This window comes from Mauremys reevesii, linkage group 4 (assembly GCF_016161935.1).
Source record: "Mauremys reevesii isolate NIE-2019 linkage group 4, ASM1616193v1, whole genome shotgun sequence".
In the NCBI taxonomy this organism is placed as follows: Eukaryota; Metazoa; Chordata; order Testudines; family Geoemydidae; genus Mauremys; species Mauremys reevesii.
This window is the reverse complement of record NC_052626.1, coordinates 56,631,579-56,650,198: the sequence shown is the minus strand read 5'-3', so window position 1 is coordinate 56,650,198 and position 18,620 is coordinate 56,631,579.

Here is an 18,620-nt window from a genome sequence, read left to right as displayed (position 1 = left end):
AATTTATAACAACTTATGTACTTGAAGACTTGGGTCCCCTCAATCTTCTCTTCTCCAGTCTGAAAACAAATGGGTTTGTTTAGTCTTTCCTCATAGGTCCTGGTTTTTTTAGACCTTTTAATCATTTTTGTTGTTCTCCTCTGGCCTTTCTCCAAGTTGTCCACACCTGTCCTGAAATGTGGTGGCCAGAACTGGGTACAGTACTCCTGCTGAGGCCTTATCAGTGCTGAGTAGAGTGGAACAATATTTTTCTTGTTTCTTCCTTACAAAACTCCTAATATATCCTAGAATGGTGTTCCTTTTTTTTTTATTTTGCAACAGTATTACATTGACCTATATTTCATTTGTGATCCTCTATAGCTACAGATCCTTTCCTGCAGTACTCCTTCCTAGGCAGTCATTTACAATTTTGTATTTGTGCAACTGATTATTCCTTTCTAAATGTAGTAATTTGTGTTCATCCTTATTTAATTCAGACCATTTCTCCATTTTGTTGAGATGGTTGTTTGAATTTGAATCCTGTCTTCCAGAGTGCTTTCAACCCCTCTCAGCTCAGTATTGTCCACACACTTTAAGTGTACTCTCTTTCATTATCCAAATTTATGAAGATATTGACTAGAATAAGACCCTGGATGGATCCCTGTGGGATCCTACTCAACATGCCCTTCCAGCTTAATTGTGTACCATTGATAACTGAGTACAGTTTTCTAGCCAGTTGTGCACCCACTTTATAGTAGGTTTGTCTAGGCTACCTTTCTCTAGTTTGTTTATGAGAAGATCATGTGAGACAGTGTCAAAGCCTTGCTAAAGTCAAGGTATGACATCTACTGCTTACGCATCCACAAGGCTTGTTCCCTATCAAAGAAGGATATTGGGTTGGTTTGACATGATTTGTTCTTCTAGGTGCATACAAATTGATTGTTTGCGCCTTTATCTTTCTGGATATTGAAGTAAAGCTGACTGGTCTATAATTCCTTGGGTTGTTCCCATAGTCATTATCTATAAAAAGGGGGAATATATTTGCCCTTCTCCAGTCCTCTGGTATCTCTCTCTCATCCTACACAAGTTCTCAAAGATCATCTCTAATGACTCAGATCTCTTTAGCCAGTTCCTTAAGTATTCTAGGATGGATTTCATCAGGCCCTGCAGATTTGAAGACCTCTAATTTGTCTAAGTAATTCTTAACTTTTCTTTCCCTATTTTTAGCCTCAGATCTTACCCCCATTTACACTGATGTTAGCTATGATAGTCGACCGATTTGGTGCTAACTTTTTTGATAACTGAAATGAAAGTAATTTAACACTTTGGCCATTACTATGTTTTCTGTTGTCTTTCCGTCCTCATCTAGTAATGGGCATACCCTGTCCCTAGTCTTCCTCTTGCTGCCCATGTATTTGTAAAATGCTTTCTTATTACTAGGGGAGTCAAGCAATTTAAATTTTTTTAAATCGCATGATTAATCACACTTAAACAATAATAGAATACCATTTATTTAAATATTTGGATGTGTTCTATATTTTCAAATACATTGATTTCAATTACAACACAGTGTACAGTGCTCACTTTACATTTATTTTTATTACAAATATTTGCATTGTAAAAAACAAAAGAAATACTATATTTCAATTAACCTAATACAAGTACTATAGTGCAATCTCTTTATCATGAAAGATGAACTTACAAATGTAGAATTATGTACGAAAATAATGCATTCAAAAATAAAACAATGTAAAACTTTAGCACCTACAAGTCCACTCAGTCCTACTTCAGACAAACGAGCTTGGTTACATTTGCAGGAGATAATGCTGCCTGCTTCTTGTTTACAATGTCACCTGAGAACAGGCGTTTGCATGGCACTGTTGTAACTGGCATCGCAAGATATATTTATGTATATATTTTAGGGCTGTATATGAAAGGCATTACAGCATGGGGAAGAGAGGTAATAGTCCTTGTTTGTTGTACTCATGGATCTACATTTATTTCTGGGCAGGATATTAATTGGGAGGACCTACGAATTCTGGTTACTGTTGAAGGGCGTAATCACCAAAGAGGAACGTATGTGATACACAGGGATATTACTAGGACTACCAGGATAATACTAACAATTAGAAAATATAGGCTGAATATCAGGAAGAACGTTGTGATAGATAGAAGCTTTTTAAACTAGGCTAGATAAAGCTTTAGGCTATAAGGAACAATAATTCAGTAGCAGAGAGAGAGAGATTCTTATACCATCCAGTCCATCATTAACACATTTTATCCCTTGACATATTCAATAGGAACAATATTCTGTTTCCTTGCTGAAAATAAGAGGATTTATTTACTTCTCAGGGCATTCTGTGCTATACAATTAAATTCTGCATGCAATATTTTAAAATTCTGCAAATTTCATTTTGTCAATAAATAAAATCCAGAGGCTCCAGCATGGCAGTGGGGAGCACAGGCCCCTGACTGCATGAAAGTGGGAGATCACCCTGCAGCCTCCCCATCCCCAGGACACGGACTCAGCAGTGAGGCTGCACATGACCCTGATATGGCACAAGGCTTGGGTCTGCCCGAGAAACATCCTGGGGCCCTGCCTCTCTGCACCAGGTGTGGGGAAGGCAGGCAGGCTCAACCAGGCAGGATCTGTTACCCGCACAAAATTCTCTGTTACTCACGCACTCTAGGGGCACCCACCTTTATCCAGTTCCTAGGGCTCAAGGCATAACTCTCTTAATTTAGGCATCCACCCTTACCCCATTCCTAGAGCTCAGGCATAATCTTCACTCTAGGGCACCCACCCTTGCCTTGTTCCTAGGGTTTAGGCATAACTCTGCAGGTTTGCAGGACCTCTTACCAGTGAAAGAGCCTTACACAGTAATATCCTTATCCTCTATTTATTAACAATCACCAAAAACAGAATGCACATGTTGCACATATAATGCTCACCACTCCCAATCAGACTGGGTGCAGGCAGTTAAGTGGGGGGGTCTGGATACACAGGGGCTCGTTGGTGGGGTTCCAGGAGCAGGGGCAATGGGACTCTGCAGGGGCTTCCAAGTGAAGGTGGTTGGGCTCAGCAGAGCAGTTGGGTGTGGGGGTCTGGATGCTGGGGAAGTGGGGCTTGGTGGGGTGGGGACATGGTTGCAGCTAGTTGGTGGTCATTGATGTGGGGGTTTGAGTGCAGGGAGCTCAGTGGGGGTGATCTGGGTGCAGGGCTGGGCATCCAGAGGCAGGGGTCTGGGTGCACAGGGGCTTCAGATGCAAGAGTTGAGGCTCATTGGGGTAGGGCTCAGGTATGGAGGACTAGGGGAGTTCTGGATGTACCGGGTGAGGCTTGGCAGGGGTGTCTAGATATGGGAGGTCTGGATGCATGGGGGTTGTGTGGATGGGGAAGCAGCTTCACTTACAGTGACCCCATCCCCGCACAACTGAGGAGTGATGGGGAGGATGTTGAGCTTCCTGCAGCTGGGGGAGGTTACTAGGGGTGGGTCTGATACTTTCCCAGCCAATCTTTGCTGGGGAAGTGGAAGTCCTGTCCTCTCCTGCCTCCAAGCTAGACAGGACTAGCAGCTGATCCTGGCTTAGGGTAGGAGTGTCCCCAGCCCTGCAGTGATTTACCTCTCCGCCAGCTGCTCCGGGTGCCTGAAATGATGTACCTGCACAGCTAGGGAGTGGTGTGTGACTGCTCTTGCAGCTTCCCTTTGCTTCCCTGTCAGAGAATCATTTTTCTGCCGGGAAGCAAAGAAATCTGCAGGGGACATGAACTCTGTGCACATGCAGTGGTGCAGAATTCCCCAAGGAGTAATTTTATTTCTGAATTCAAGAGTACTTCCTGAGCTTTATCATATAGCAGGTTACCAAACTGTCTAAGTCCAGATAGATTTTAAGATTCTCTATTTTCCATCTTGACTGTAACCTTCATGCAATAAGGAAAATGATTAGCTTAGATTGCTGTTCTGAATCCAGCTGGAAACCTCAGCTACTTTTGTACCTTTTAGGCTGTTCTCTAAGCAATGTGGTGTATATTCTTTTGCTGACAGCAGCTGTATGTAAATACTCTTAATGAAAGTCTAACTTTAGTGGGGTGAAGCTTTTTTTTCTCCTGTAGTTTATAACTTGCAGGTTGCTTATAGAATACACTTGTGATATGATACATGTGATGAAACAGCTTTCACCTGAAGTGCCCTTCTGTGGCAGTGTACTGCACAGCAGTTGTATCTTTCTCTGTCTCCTTCAAGAATCTCCAGGAATAGTCCAAACAGTTTTTCTGAGTACAAACAGCCCTTGCAGGGTTTACTTATTACCAAAGAAGCCCTGTGCATACAAACCAAGCCTTCAACAGTTCATCAGTGAACAGCCCTACTATCACCATGCTTGTAGTGCCAGCATCTCCTCATACCTCACTCCCAGCCTTCAACCCTCTCTGGCCCTCTGACTTCAGCTCTCTAACTCAGAGAGCTGGCTGGCATCTCCCTGTGCTGCTCTCAGCCTTCTCTGCCCATGGCAGACTCTGGCTCAGGAAGGTCAGCAGGCTAGCCCTGCACGGGCTTCCTGACCATTTCCCCCTCCTCTAGGCAGGCTCTCCCTAGAAAACTTTTGCAGCTTTCCCCAGAGACCTCCTCCAGTCTCAACTCCCAGACAATTTTCACATGACTCTTTTCTTTCCTTCTTTCTTTTTCTTTACTGAATCAGATAATTCTCACCTATGCTTTCCTGGCTGAACTACAGCACACCCAGTCTCCTCCCCTCTAGGGCCTAGATCCTCTCTTATAAACTCAATTGGAGTGAGCTGGTGAGTCACAGGTGCACTACCCTTGTTCCCTCTTAAAGCGTCAATGTTACCCCATGATAACACAGAGAGCGCAACACTGCTGAAGTCGATGCAGTGGGTGTCGATTTAGTGGGTCTAGTGATGATTCCCTAAATCGACAGAGGAGCATTCTCTGGTCGACTCCATTACTCCAGCTCCCCAAGAAGAGTAAGGCAAGTTGACTGGCGAGCATCTCCCGTTGAGGCAGCCTGGTGAACATAGTTGGAGTTGTCGTAGCTTAGGTCAACTTACCTGGTAGTGAAGATAAGCCCTAAGTATTCGCTGTTCCCATCTGAATGTATGTCAGGACTTTGTCAATGTGTTTAATTTGGAATTTTATCATGTATGTGTGTTCCAGAAGGGGAGGGGAAAAGTGCAGACTTTCTTCCATGTAAATATACTTCCAGTTTCACGAGTTTTTCGTTGCCAATGTGATTGACACTTGCATATTCTTTTTGTCAGTCTTACAATTAATCACTACAAATTCTTTTAAAGCAGCAAAGAATCCTGTGGCATCTTATAGACTAAGGCCTGGTCTACACTAAGGGGGGGGGGGTCGAACTAAGGTACGCAAGTTTAGCTACGCGAATAGCGTAGCTGAACTCGAAGTACCCTAGTTCGAACTACTCACCCGTCCAGACGCCGTGGGATCGAAGTCCATGGCTCCAAGGTCGACTCCGCCACCGCTGTTCACAGTGGTGGAGTTCCAGAGTCGACCGGAGCACGTGGGGAGTTCGAACTATCGCGTCTTGATTAGACGCGATAGTTCGAACTCCAAGAAGTCAAACTGTCTGCGTCGACCCGCGCGGTAAGTATAAACCTACCCTTACAGATGTTTTGCAGCATGAGCTTTCGTGGGTGAATACCCACTTCTTCGGATGCAAGTAGTGGAAATTTCCAGGGGCAGGTATATATATCTAGCATTAGAGATGTGAAAACCAAGGGAGGAGAAACTGGTTCTGTAGTTGGCTAGTCATTCACAGTCTTTGTTTAATCATGAGCTGATGGTGTCAAATTTGCAGATGAACTGAAGCTCAGCAGTTTCTCTTTGAAGTCTGGTCCTGAAGTTTTTTTGCTGTAGGAGAACACTTCAACCTCCCTGGCCACACAATAGCAGATCTCCTCCCTTGGTTTTCACACCTCTACTGCTAGAACAGGGCCTCATCCTCCCTGATTGAACTAACCTCGTTATCTGTAGCTTGCTTCTTGCTTGCATATCTATACCTGCCCCTGGAAATTTCCACTACTTGCATCCGAAGAAGTGGGTATTCTCCCACGAAAGCTCATGCTGCAAAACATCTGTTAATCTATAAGGTGCCACAGGATTCTTTGCTGCTTTTACAGATCCAGACTAACACAGCTACCCCTCTGATACTCTACAAATTCTTTATCAGTTAAAGTATGAATATCTGGAAAAATGATATTGGAAACCTTTTCAGTATTGACATGTAATATATTTAATTCATCCATAATTCAGGGACTTGTATATTCAAGAGTTACCAAGAAATCTGATTTAGTATCACTAGTCAGTAATCCATTTCCTTCCTGAATTTTCTAATTTTCCTGCTAGCTTGGTTCCTGCATTAGTTTTGCATAATGGCTTTAAAATTCACATGAATTAATTGTGTTAATGCAAGTGCTAAAGAGATCACAGGCTTGCTACATTTGCTTAATTTAAATTATGCCAACCTCCCTTAATTGTGTGTGTATATATAGAAATCTATCAAAACCCTTCATGAAAGTAACACTTCATTTCAAAGTGTGAATCTTCTTCTCTGCATAATTCCTCTATTAATCTAGACCAGGTTGTCACTTTGATATCTCATGTTTCTGCTTGCACTTTCTCGGAGTTCCTACTGTTATCTCCTAAGCTTCATGGTTTTCAACTGAGTTTATCTTTACTTGTTTAGTTTGTCTCAGTTGCTAAACTGGACAGGGAGTTGTTTATTTCCAGTATATGTTTGTATTCATCCCTAAAATACAATTCAACTTTAAAACCTTACAGGTCAATATTTGTACACCCAAGATAGAGGAGGTCTTCTGGCTTGAATATTGATGATAAACTGTGCAAGTACCTCATTTTGGAATTAGTTGGCAGAGCCAAGTAGGACTAAACATTTCACATCTTATTTTTATATTTAGCACCTCTGTTTCAATTGACAGTATAGCTAATTGTAAATCATGTAGTAATATGGCAAACTTGTGTCCACAGCAAGAACTTCATAATTTCTTCATTATTTTTTCAAAAAAATATTGGTAATGCTAAGAGATTCAGTCCTATTAATGGGAAAGCAAACGTACCACTTGTGCACACATAGCACTGGTACTATTAATAAACTGACTGAAAACTTTGAACTTAATCTGTCAGTTTTTTATACTGTTTTAATTACGTGTCTCAATTGTACCTTATGAGCGATCACTCATTTAGGGTCTAAATGTGCCTCACTGTCACTCAAACCAAATATTATCTCTGTTGCTTATTGAAATTGAGACTGTAGGAAATTTTAAGCATGTTAGAGCTACATATAACTTCAGTTTCCTACTTTTTGTTTGTTTACCTATGTCAGACCATCATATACATTCTCCCCCTCCCCCCCGCTTAATGTGTGGCATGATGATTGTAACATTTGAGGATTTTAAAGTAATGAATAACATAAAGATGAATATAGACCCAAGGACTGAATGCTTAGCAATGCAAAAAAGGTAACTAATTGACATAGGAACTAATGTTCAAAAGAGATAATTGGAAGATTGAATTCAGCAGGATAGAAAAAAGGCAAAAAAGTGAAGTTAAACTTTTTTAGCCTATTATGACTAGTATGTCTGGATTTCTGTGATGCAGCTGCTATATATAGCCCACTGGGTTTTAAATTGAGATCTCAAGTATAATAGGTTGGATGATATTTTCTAGATACTAGATGTAGGACCTCCTATATAGAGCATGAATATACACTTGAATTCCTATTAATTCACTTAATGCAGGGGTAATCGATTGTTGTTTTTTTTTTTGTCAAGGTCCAAATTTGTTGGTTATGGTATAGTCAAGGTCCAGACTCCAGAGAAAAGAATTTAGAAATAATAAGTAAATAAAAAGATTTTGCTGTCCGTTCAAAAACATCTGGCGGTCCAGATTTGGCCTGTGGTCCACCTATCGATTACCCCGGACTTAATGGCATTGGTTGGCTATAGAATGATGAACTAGAGGTAACAGCATTAATTATGATGAGGAAGGAGGGTAGGAACAGTGAACATTAGCCTTGGCATGCACACACTGCAGACAGTAATAGTTGTTGTTTTCAGATGGACTTCTTTACCTATGCACATTTGGATTTTTGTCATGTCAGAATTATCAGGGGATACAGATTTTTCCTCTTCCTGCACTGTTTGTGTGACTTTGCGATTCTGGAGGATAAAGCGATCTGAAGCTTAATCCCAGCTATATCACTTCCTGAAAGTGTCAATTATGGATTGTATTATGTATAGTGATTTTTTTCAAATGTACATAAAATCTGGGTAGTGTTAGGATTAATATGAAGTGGACTCCTGTTTGCCAGGAAACTGTAAGGTAGCGCAGAGAATGAGTCCAAGGGGACTTTCTGCTGAAATTTCAAATTGCACCTTTAATCTGTACTTCTAATAATGGAAATTGAGCTCTTAAGCACTTTGGAAACATTTTATTGTTCTAAAACAATAGTGATGGGACTTAAAACACTTTATATATATATATATATATATATATATAATGAGAGAGAGGGGGGGGTCTCACTAATTATGGTCAATAGAGGCCTGTGCAGAAATTTAATATTGTGAAGGGTTTTGAAATTTGGTTTCATCACAAATCAGAACAACTGAAAAAAATAAAATTCTACAAAGGAAAATTCTGAAGAAAAAAATTATTTGTGGGTTTTCAAAGACTTTGTTTCAACCCATTTTTTTAACTTTTTTTTTTCCTATTTTGGATTATAGTATTTGTAAGCAGGGTCTGAATGAATTATCACCTGACAGTTAGCTGGGTAGGGGAGAGACTTCAGGAGCAAACTGTATTTACGTGGACATAGGGGTAGTGCTTAGATATTCAGTAGATAGAGCAGTGTTGCTCAAAGTAATCAACTTTGGCTGGGTTACAAATCACTTTAGTATTGAATGCACAGCTGAAATCACTTGAGATGTGACAGTGTTTCTGCCCCACTTGCAAAGAGCCGAAAATTACTAAGAGATTGATGTTCAGAGGTCACCGCAGAGAGGCAGGTGGCAGCAGAAGGTGATTAACAGCTGGCAAGGCGGCAAGCAAAATGAGCGGCTGGCAAGGCGATGAGCAAAAGTAGGTTCTCAGATGGTGGAGCAAACAAGGTGCCTTCTTCCCTGGGTGGAAGGTTAACTCTCACAGATGCGCCTCTGAACCCTGGATCCTCTCTGACCAAGGACAACCACTGTGAGTAAGGTATGGTGAGGGAGCAGAGAGGGGCACAGAAAAGGAACTTTTGATTGTAGAACTCAAGATCATGAGGCAGAAGACTGCCCCATGCACTGTGGAGTGGATGTCCTGCTCACAGTTTTATGATTATGAATCCTGCTTGTGGCATTTTCCTTAATGTCAGGTGACATCCCTCCTTTCATTAAGTTTCTTGTCTACACCCTTCCCAGTTTGCTCTGTCAAAGTGTCTCAAACCTAAACTGGAGGACCCACCCTAGCCCTACAAGTGAAAGCAGAAACTAAATCTCTGGCACCCTTTCAGACCATGGCTTCCAGGTTGAGATGGTCAGTTTTTGTTTTTTAGTGGATAAGTGTTCACATCCCAAAAAACACCAGCCCAAACTGATGCTCTTTTCGCAGAGTCCACACACACATTGCTCATAAGCCATCAGAAGGTGGCAATTTTTATTCCCTTCACTACTGATGTAGGCTAAATATGAAGTGGTGAGGAAGACATGACCTTCTAAAATTTAGAAAGATTCTACTGTGTGGGTCAGAGTAGATGGCAAAATGAATTAAGCACCTAGATGTCAACTATGGTCCTTTATTACATATTTTTTACAACATTGATTAGTATTGCTATTTGGTAATGTCTCTGCCACATTCAAACTGAATTAGTGGAATAAAACGAAGTACACGTGCTGTTGCTCTGTTGGCCATAATATCATTTGCTAGATTTCAATACCCTTGATCCCTCCATGGGGAGGAATTTATTCAAATGTAATATCCCCCTCTTCATTAAATCAATCTTGTGTCAAGATTTTCATGTACTAAATCCTGCTGGACTGCAGCCTTCCCTTCTGAAATTGTTTTCAAGGCAGCTAATCAATCTGACAATGTTACTTTCTGCCCAGAAAAAGGCCAATATTTACACCACTCTAAGGCTAAGGTATACTTTTTGGATGTGATGAACGATTTGGATATGAAGCAGATCTGTCATATTTTTGTTGTAGGTGGCAGGCATGTGGGTTTTTTTTTTCTTATGCCTTGAACACAAATGCATTCACTGAAAGAAATTCTGCTGAGTGCAATACACAACCATAACTCTGAGCCTGCCATAGGCTCCTGTCCTCTTAAGGTTTCTTGCACTACTGCTCAGATGGGCCATACGATGCATCTTTATAATTAGGTCCTTTTGTACTGTAGAAAGCAACAAGTATTTTGAAAAATAGGACTTCTTATGTAATTAAACTATTGTGCTCCTGAATTCTCCTCCTGCCAGTTCCATTGTCACTATAATGTTCAATTCTTAATTACAGTAGAACCTCACAGTTACGAACACCTCAGGAATGAAGGTTGTTCAGTAACTGAAATGTTCATAACTGAACAAAATGTTATGGTTGCTCTTTCAAAAGTTTACAATTGAACATTGACTTAATACAACTTTGTCCTAATACAGCTTCTATGCAGAAGAAAAATGTTGCTTTTAACCATCTTAATTTAAATGAAACAAGAACAGAAGCAGTTTCCTTACCTTGTTAAATCTTTTTTTTAACTTTATTTTTTAGAAGTTTATATTTTAATACAGTACGGTACTTTATTTGCTTTTGTCTCTGCTGCTGCCTGATTGCGTACTTTTGATTCCAAATGAGGTGTGGGGTTGACTGGTCAGTTTGTAAATCTGGTGTTCTACTGTACCAAGTTAATGAAAAATCTGGATGGTAATAACTTTAATTATACTCTTGAACCCTAGAGGATGGTTCAAATATTTGGGTGTTTTGAGGGTCCCGTGAGATTTAATTCTCCTTTCCCAGATCTCCAGATTCCCAGATCTCCCACTCACAGTTTCCATGTTACCTTGGAATCCAACTGTGCAGCTTTGAGAATGGAATAAAAGTACCCACTTCAAAGCAATATGAGATACTCCCTAAAAATATTCCTCTGCAGCATGCTGACCTTGAGACAAGGTTAGGGGACAAACTCTGGTTCTCCTTATGTGGCAGCAATTTGTACTGTCATCACAGCTGGACTAGCTCAGCATGGAATTCTTGAACACATTGGTCTGTATTTTGTATTTTTTTTTAAATTATTATTCCTTCTCTGCCTGTTTTACATCCCTACCCCAAAGAAGGCAGGGTTGGGAAGGAGTTTACAATAGTATGAGTGGGTGGAAATTACTTGTTTATAATGTCTTTTCCAACTAATCTCACAAGCAAACATGTTCTTCTAGTGTTCAAGCCAATTTTCTATAGGAAGTTTGAATCCCTTCTGCGCTGATCACTCTGGGAATTCCAAGACTCTGTACAACCTCCAGGTTCTGTGTAATGCTTTCAGTCACTGGTTTTTTTTTTTAAAACCCTAACTAAAAATAAAGCAGGTTGAGTTCAAAACAATTAACTAGGCTAGGTATTAACGAGTTTAGATTTGTACATTATTGAATGTAATTAATGTGGTTTATATTTGAAGAGTTTCAGCAGTGCGAGACACTTTACAAACAAAATAAGCCCCAGATGGTGACCTAAGGCATTTTAACTCTCTTTCAGATAAAGAAAAAGAGATCTGACACACACAGTCCATGGTGTTCCATTCTGTGTTGGAGATGAAGGAGGAATCATCATTTTAGAAAGCTTTGTGGAATAATTGGGTTGTTTTTGTTGTTGGGTTTTTTAGGAATCCTAATATTGGTACTGTAACCCAGGGATTACTGAAAAATGAATTGCCAAGTAAATTGCTTTTTATATAAATGTTCTCCTTTTTTGAGATCTTTTAATATGTTTCTCCTTTAATATTCCAGAACATAGAGTATTACGGAAATCCCAGCTCTGTCTTTTAATGCAGTTTGACCTATTTAAATGCAGTCAGTTTTGTTTTCTGCTCTCCTTGGTTTCCATTTGTATGTGCCACTCACTCCCAGTCCATCCCTAGAATGAACTTACTAGATGGCTCTCTTTCATTCTGGGTTTGTCATCTTCTTCCCCACTCTAATATATGTAATCAGTGGACATCCCCAGACTCCCAATAATCGTTAAGATATTTTTAATATGACAGTCTTTGCTAGATAGTCACGCTGTTTTTTCTCCCCAGATAAAACACTTTCATTATAGTGTTTCCTGGTCTTTAAAAAAACAAAAACAAATTGTTGATACAAAACTTTTTCCTGTCAGTACGGAAAGTACTAAAACTACCATAGTTTTGTTTTGTGTAATGGTTCACAAGGAGTGTTTAAAGACTAAACTAAACTAGTAGAGATGTCCTCTGTAGAATCCAAAGCAGTGTGATATGCATCTCCTCTACATGCTCAGAGGCTGTCTCTTTCAGAACACTTCATGCCTTATTCTTTTTATAACACTGTATTCATCCGTGTTCTGTGAACATAAATAGCTTTATGTATTGTAGAACCCTATCATCATTTGGGTTGGAACTGAGTTATTGTATATACCACACTGCATTGTGGCTGTCATATGTTTTCAGATTCTATTTAGTGCCTTTTCTACACAGAGCTGTTTGACATCTGATCTTGTTCTATTTTGGGTGGGGGAGGGGTTGCACATGCATACAGGGATGAAGAGTACAGCACTGCTTCATCTGGTTGAGTACAATAACCATAGCTCACAAATGGCATCTATTAAAAACAGCTGTTACCCCAAACCCTTGCTATAGTTAGTCTTTAGTTACTGTCTTTAATTTACCCCACTGTAAACCTAAGGAATTGTCTACTGTTGCAAAGAAGAAAACATACTTCTAACCCAAGCCCCCAAAGCTGCGATTCTTGTGATTAAACTTTTGACAGCAGATTCCTAGTATACTTGAATCAAGAGTTGGAATAAACTGATGTCTCTCCAGAAGACTTGTTGCTTCTGAATTAACATACTATAAACCCGACAGACTTTTTCTTAAAAATTCTGTAATTGGTACGAATTATACACTTAAACGTTTTGAAGGAGGAAAACATTTTAACAAACAGTAATTCTCACTGTGATGGGGTGGGGGAGCCCTGTCCTTCGAGCTGCGCTGTCTCTAGGCTGTGACACCTAAGGGCTAAAGTCAATAGAGTTGCCCTGATCTGTAGGGCTGTAAGGCCCAATGGCCAGAGTCTATATAATCGCCTTGATCCTCAGGGTGGTAGGGTCTCGTGACCCACATCAATGGAGTAACATCTCCGCATGGCAGTGTTGTTCTCTGGGGCAGGGCTCTATGGGAGCTGGACATCTGCTTAGGTATGTGCGCCTCTGGCTTCCACCATCTGGGGTTCCAACTACTCTCAGCTGGCAGCCAGTAAAGAACATCCTTCCTCTGCATCACTCAACTCAGATTGAGCTGGGCTGCTCCTTCTTATACTGCCCTACACCTGGCACATGCCCAGTAGGGATGTGGAGGTGTGGCTTCTTCCACCCACAGTGAGAAGTTAATCTTCCCTGTCCAATGTGGAGTGAGTTCACCCCATCACACTCACATTGCCCTTGTCAGTCAGGAAAGTTTAATATTCCCAATTTATAGATTTGGGGGGCGGGAGGAGGTGGTAAGGCGGAGAGGTAAGGTAATGTGCCTAACACCAGGAAAAGAGTCAGTATAACAGCTGGAAGTTTGACTTTAGTTTTAAGATCAGACCCTTAGTTTCCATCGGTGTTATGTGGCCTAGTCGAAAGCAAATGCATGTATATTAGACATTACTCCATTTAAACAGGTTCTGAAAGTTTCTGTGCATTGCTGGAATGTGATCTATTTTACAATTGTTTCATTCCAAAAAGCGCTGTTAATGGATTAATACTTTAATAACTTTGTTACCAACAAATTAAAATGAATGAATAAGAAATTTTAGAAGCAGGAAGTGTTCCAATGAAATATATCTTAATTCTTAATCCCACTTTATTTTATTTCTAATAGCCTCTTTCAGGAACAAATCTAGATGTATCTTAAACTTATTTTTACTCCCCACCCCACTCCCCGGTCACCTTCTCTGCCAAACCGTTCTGTTTCCACTAAACGGGCAAAGATTCTTACAAAATACCAGAATGGCTGAGGAATGATATGCAACCTATTAATTGTGAGATCTGCTGCTGACCATGACACTTTGGAAATAGTAGTTGGCTAATACAGCGACTCTATGCAAAGTAGTAATATGTGAAGATTAGTGCTTTCAGCACAGCTCACTTTTTTTTCAAAATTTCCTCTCTAGAAATCCCTTAAGAAACCATAGTTAGGGCCCTACCAAATTCATAGTCCATTTTGGTCAATTTCATGGTCCTAGGATTTTAAAAATAGTAAATTTCATGATATCAGCTATTTAAATCTGAAATTTCATGGTGTTGTAATTGTAGGGGTCCTGACCCAAAAAGGAGTTGTCGGTGGGTTGTGGTACTGCTACCCTTACTTCTGCGCTGCTGCTGGTGGCAGCGCTGCCTTCAGAGTTGAGCAGTTGGAGAGCAGCAGCTGCTATCTATTTCTTCAGCAAGCTCAAGAGAATCTACGAGTGTTCTTTCGAACCCTTCATCACTTCTGAATTTCTCCAGAATATTTTTAGTTTTCTGCAGTTTTTGAATAGCAGAATGTATGTTCAAGTTCTTTTCCTGGAGCTGCTTACTAGTGAAGTTAATCTCGAAAAGGATATTCTACCACAAAATGAGTGAAGTCACAAATTTGAACTTGGAAAGGCCATTTGCAAGAGCTTCTGCATCTGAACGTGCTGTATTGCCAGATGATCCAGTAAAGGTAGTATCATCAGAAATTTCAATTAGAGCATCATAAATGTTTCCAGGTTCATAGCGAAGAGGCTTCAAAGCATCAGTGTGACTCTCCCATCTTGTCTGACTAAGTGGTTTCACAGTTAGAGAATTCACATGGTGAGTCAGAATCTCCCAATGGCGTTTTGAGCCTGAGAAAAACACAAAAACATACTTTGCACCAGGTCAAAGAAACTGCTTGCCTCCAAACAGCATCTAGCAGTGTCATTGACAACCAAATTCAGATAATGCACACTGCGAGGAATGAAAAATGCCCTAGGATTGATTTCCATCAGTCTCCTTTGCACACCGTTGTCTTTACTCTTCATATTACTCCCATTATCATAGTGTTGGCGACATAAGTTTTCAACAGATGACATTGTTTCAAGCTCTTGTAGAATAGTTTCAGCCATAAATGTTGTCTCCTTCAATGGTACAAAACCCAAAAAATGTTCCTTTATGAGTACTTCAACATTGTCTTCATCTGCAGACTTTTCCATATCCATAAAACGAATGATCATCGTCATTTGTTCAACATGACTCACATCTGGTGTACAGTCCAGTATTATTGAAAAGTATTGTGCAGAATGGGCAAATTCTACAATTTTCTTTTAATGGCATTTGCTAGGATTTGAATTAGTTCATTCTGCATATTTTTTCCTAAGTAATGAACCTGTGTTTCATGATCAGTTGTTTTATGTAGATGCTCCTTCATGACTGGATCAAACAAAGCTAGGTATTCAACAAATTTTAAAAGGTTTCCATTACCTGGAGTGTATAATTTTTCATTTCTACCACAGCTGCGGAATGCTAAATTGTGCCCACCAAGAACTCTCACTAAAACAATCAGACGCTCTAATATTTGTTGCCAATATTCTTTTTTCCTTGATCACACGTAAATTTTCTTGGATAGTTTTGCCTTTTTTCAATCGTAATTCAAGTTCTTTCCAATTTTGAAAACATTCCAAATGTTCTGTTCTTCTTTTCATGCGAAGAGAGAATTGAAGATATGTTTTTTTTTCCAGTCCTTTGAACCATTTTCAGTAAGGTGTACCAATTGCTTGATTTCTAAACAACTTGCAGCAAAAGCAAAACAGAGTCCTCTGACACTTAATATTGTATCCAGTTTCGATGAATTTCTTGTAATGCTGAGCAGAGAATTTTCTTTTACTTCCATCCTTAGGGAAGGGAAATTCATGAGCTTGTTCGTGTCCATGTTCCACAAGAATTTGCCGCACACTGTCATCACATCTGGTCCATGAAGCTGGGTCCCCATACTGTCACTTGTTTGTAACTTCCTCCTCCTTTCTTCATTTACTTCAATTTCTGCATGTGTCTCTGAAGGTGAATAAATTTTCTCCATTTCCATATCAGTCTGATGCTGTGAGCTGCCTTCATCTAGAAGTAAATTTCCATCATCTTGAGTTTCCAAACTGCTTCCATGCGGATGTGAGCTACCCTCCTCTCCAAGTAAAATGCCTTCATCTGGATGCTGTGAACTACTTCCATCTTTATTTGGATTAAAGAGAAGATATTTCAGGAAGGATCCCAGCAGTTTTGCTTGGTCCTTTTTCCTTCTCAGCCTTTCATTTATGATACTCAGCTCCCGAGGTTGTTTTTTTTTTTTTTTTTTTTGTCCCTTCTTTCTGCCATGGGGCATTTGAATATTATGTATTGTGCTCCCGACTGCAAGCATTATAGCATTAAGGATGGCTGACACACCCACCACATGGTTGGCGATTTAAACCACATTGCAGCCATCCCAACACATCTTTTCACTGCTTAAAGGTTCAATGATTAGTAACATACACTCACTCACATATTAAAACGGGTAGTTACAGTTTTTACAAGGAAACAAAATGACCTTTTTTGACGTTCTAACCTGACACCAGTTGTTTGGAAAATAATCCCCTTCCTCGTGGTTACCCGCTTGGAGTGTGATATCACTTAAGCATTAATACTGTTACTTTTATGGACCTTATTTATTACATGTGAACCAGTTATAACAAAGAAAAGTTCATAATTAGCCCGATAACACTTAAAAATACTCGTATTGGATTTATAATGCTGAAAGACGTTATTCTTTATTCTTTGGCACCAAGAAACACAATTTTCCACAGTATTCGCTCAATTCATAACCATCTACCTGCAACATGTGTTAAAATGACCGTTTGACATGTATCAACTCACGATATCTGTGCTCTACATGAGTTTCCAGCTGTGCGACTTTAATGTATATTCTAGTTAGGTGTCACTAGCATTGCAGCTCTTGCTGCTGGTGGATGTGTTTCATTGTGGCTGAGTTATTGCTTATCAAAATTGCAAATTGGAAAAAAAATCGCTAAAATATTTATTTTTGCAGTAAATTTTGACATTAATATAATTCTCTACATTTCTGAGAATTTAATTCATATTCCCTCTGTATGCGCACGAGAATTGAAATAATGACATCTTTATTTTATTTGTATTTTTTCATTTTTTTATTTGATTTTTTTCCTCAAATTTGGCGCCCCATTCAACTTGGCACCCTAGCTAACTGCCTAGTTCACCTATATGGACAGGCCGCCCCTGCAGAGAGATTCAGAGGAATAATTCAGAGAATAGACTGGGGGGGAGAAATTAAGGTAAACAAGAGAGGGCTTGAAAAATCCACTTTAATATTAATATTTTTCACTGGTAAATGGGGAACTTTCCCTAGGGAATGAAGGGGCTTAAGCTATCATCTTCTTCTGTAGAATTTCAGCTTGCATTATTTAAATACTATTAATAATAATCTAGCACTTAGAGTTGTGAAAACAATCCCCCAAACACTGCAGAAGCTCCTTTCTGAGTATGCAGATGAACATCTCTAGGAACTGTCCTATGCAGACTAAAAATTCAAGTTGAACTGGGTCTAATTTGGAAATCCTGTGAACATTTTGCCAAATGTTTTCTCCAGGTATTGTGGAAATTTTTGAAAAAATCAGTTTTTATTTAAAAGCAAAGTTCTCTCAAACACTAATATGTTGTTTAGTAAACTGTTTTGGGTAAGCTTAAATATAATTGACTTTGTTCAACTAGTTTTGTCAATTTCCTTTGGACATGGTATGCTTAGTGTCCAGTAGTTCTGCTGTACACTATTTCTACTGCTGACATGGTACTTAAATGAAATTGTTGCATTGTAGTGTTGGGGTGAATCGATTCTTGATACGTACAAAGATAAGATTGTACAATGTTTTCGGATTCTTCATGATGAAGGGATGCTCTACAAATATAAGATGTTGTTGCTGTGACTTGTCACAAGATAGCTGGCCCTTTAAAGGAAGATGGGTCACAGCCCCACCTGTGACAGAACACTCTCCTCCCCAGACAGGGAAAATTAAGATCATGTGACTATAGGTCTTGTGACCCAATCAGGCTGAGGTAGATACAGCAGAGACTATTGGAGAACCATGAGAAGCAGGAGAGGCCCATGAAGAAGGCAGCAAAAGGCCTTGGGTCCTCTCCAGGGCAAGAAGTCCTGGGAGTTACTGATGAAAGAGCATGAAGACCATGTGGTAGGATCCTTGGGATGCAGCCTGGGACCCTTGGACCACTGCATCCCCTTAACTCTCTCCAGCCTGGGCTGTCTCTCACAATGCCTTGCTGGTGACCAGCAGCAAACCTCTCCAGGTGCTGTTATCACTGGAGCCCCACACCCAGTTATATTTCA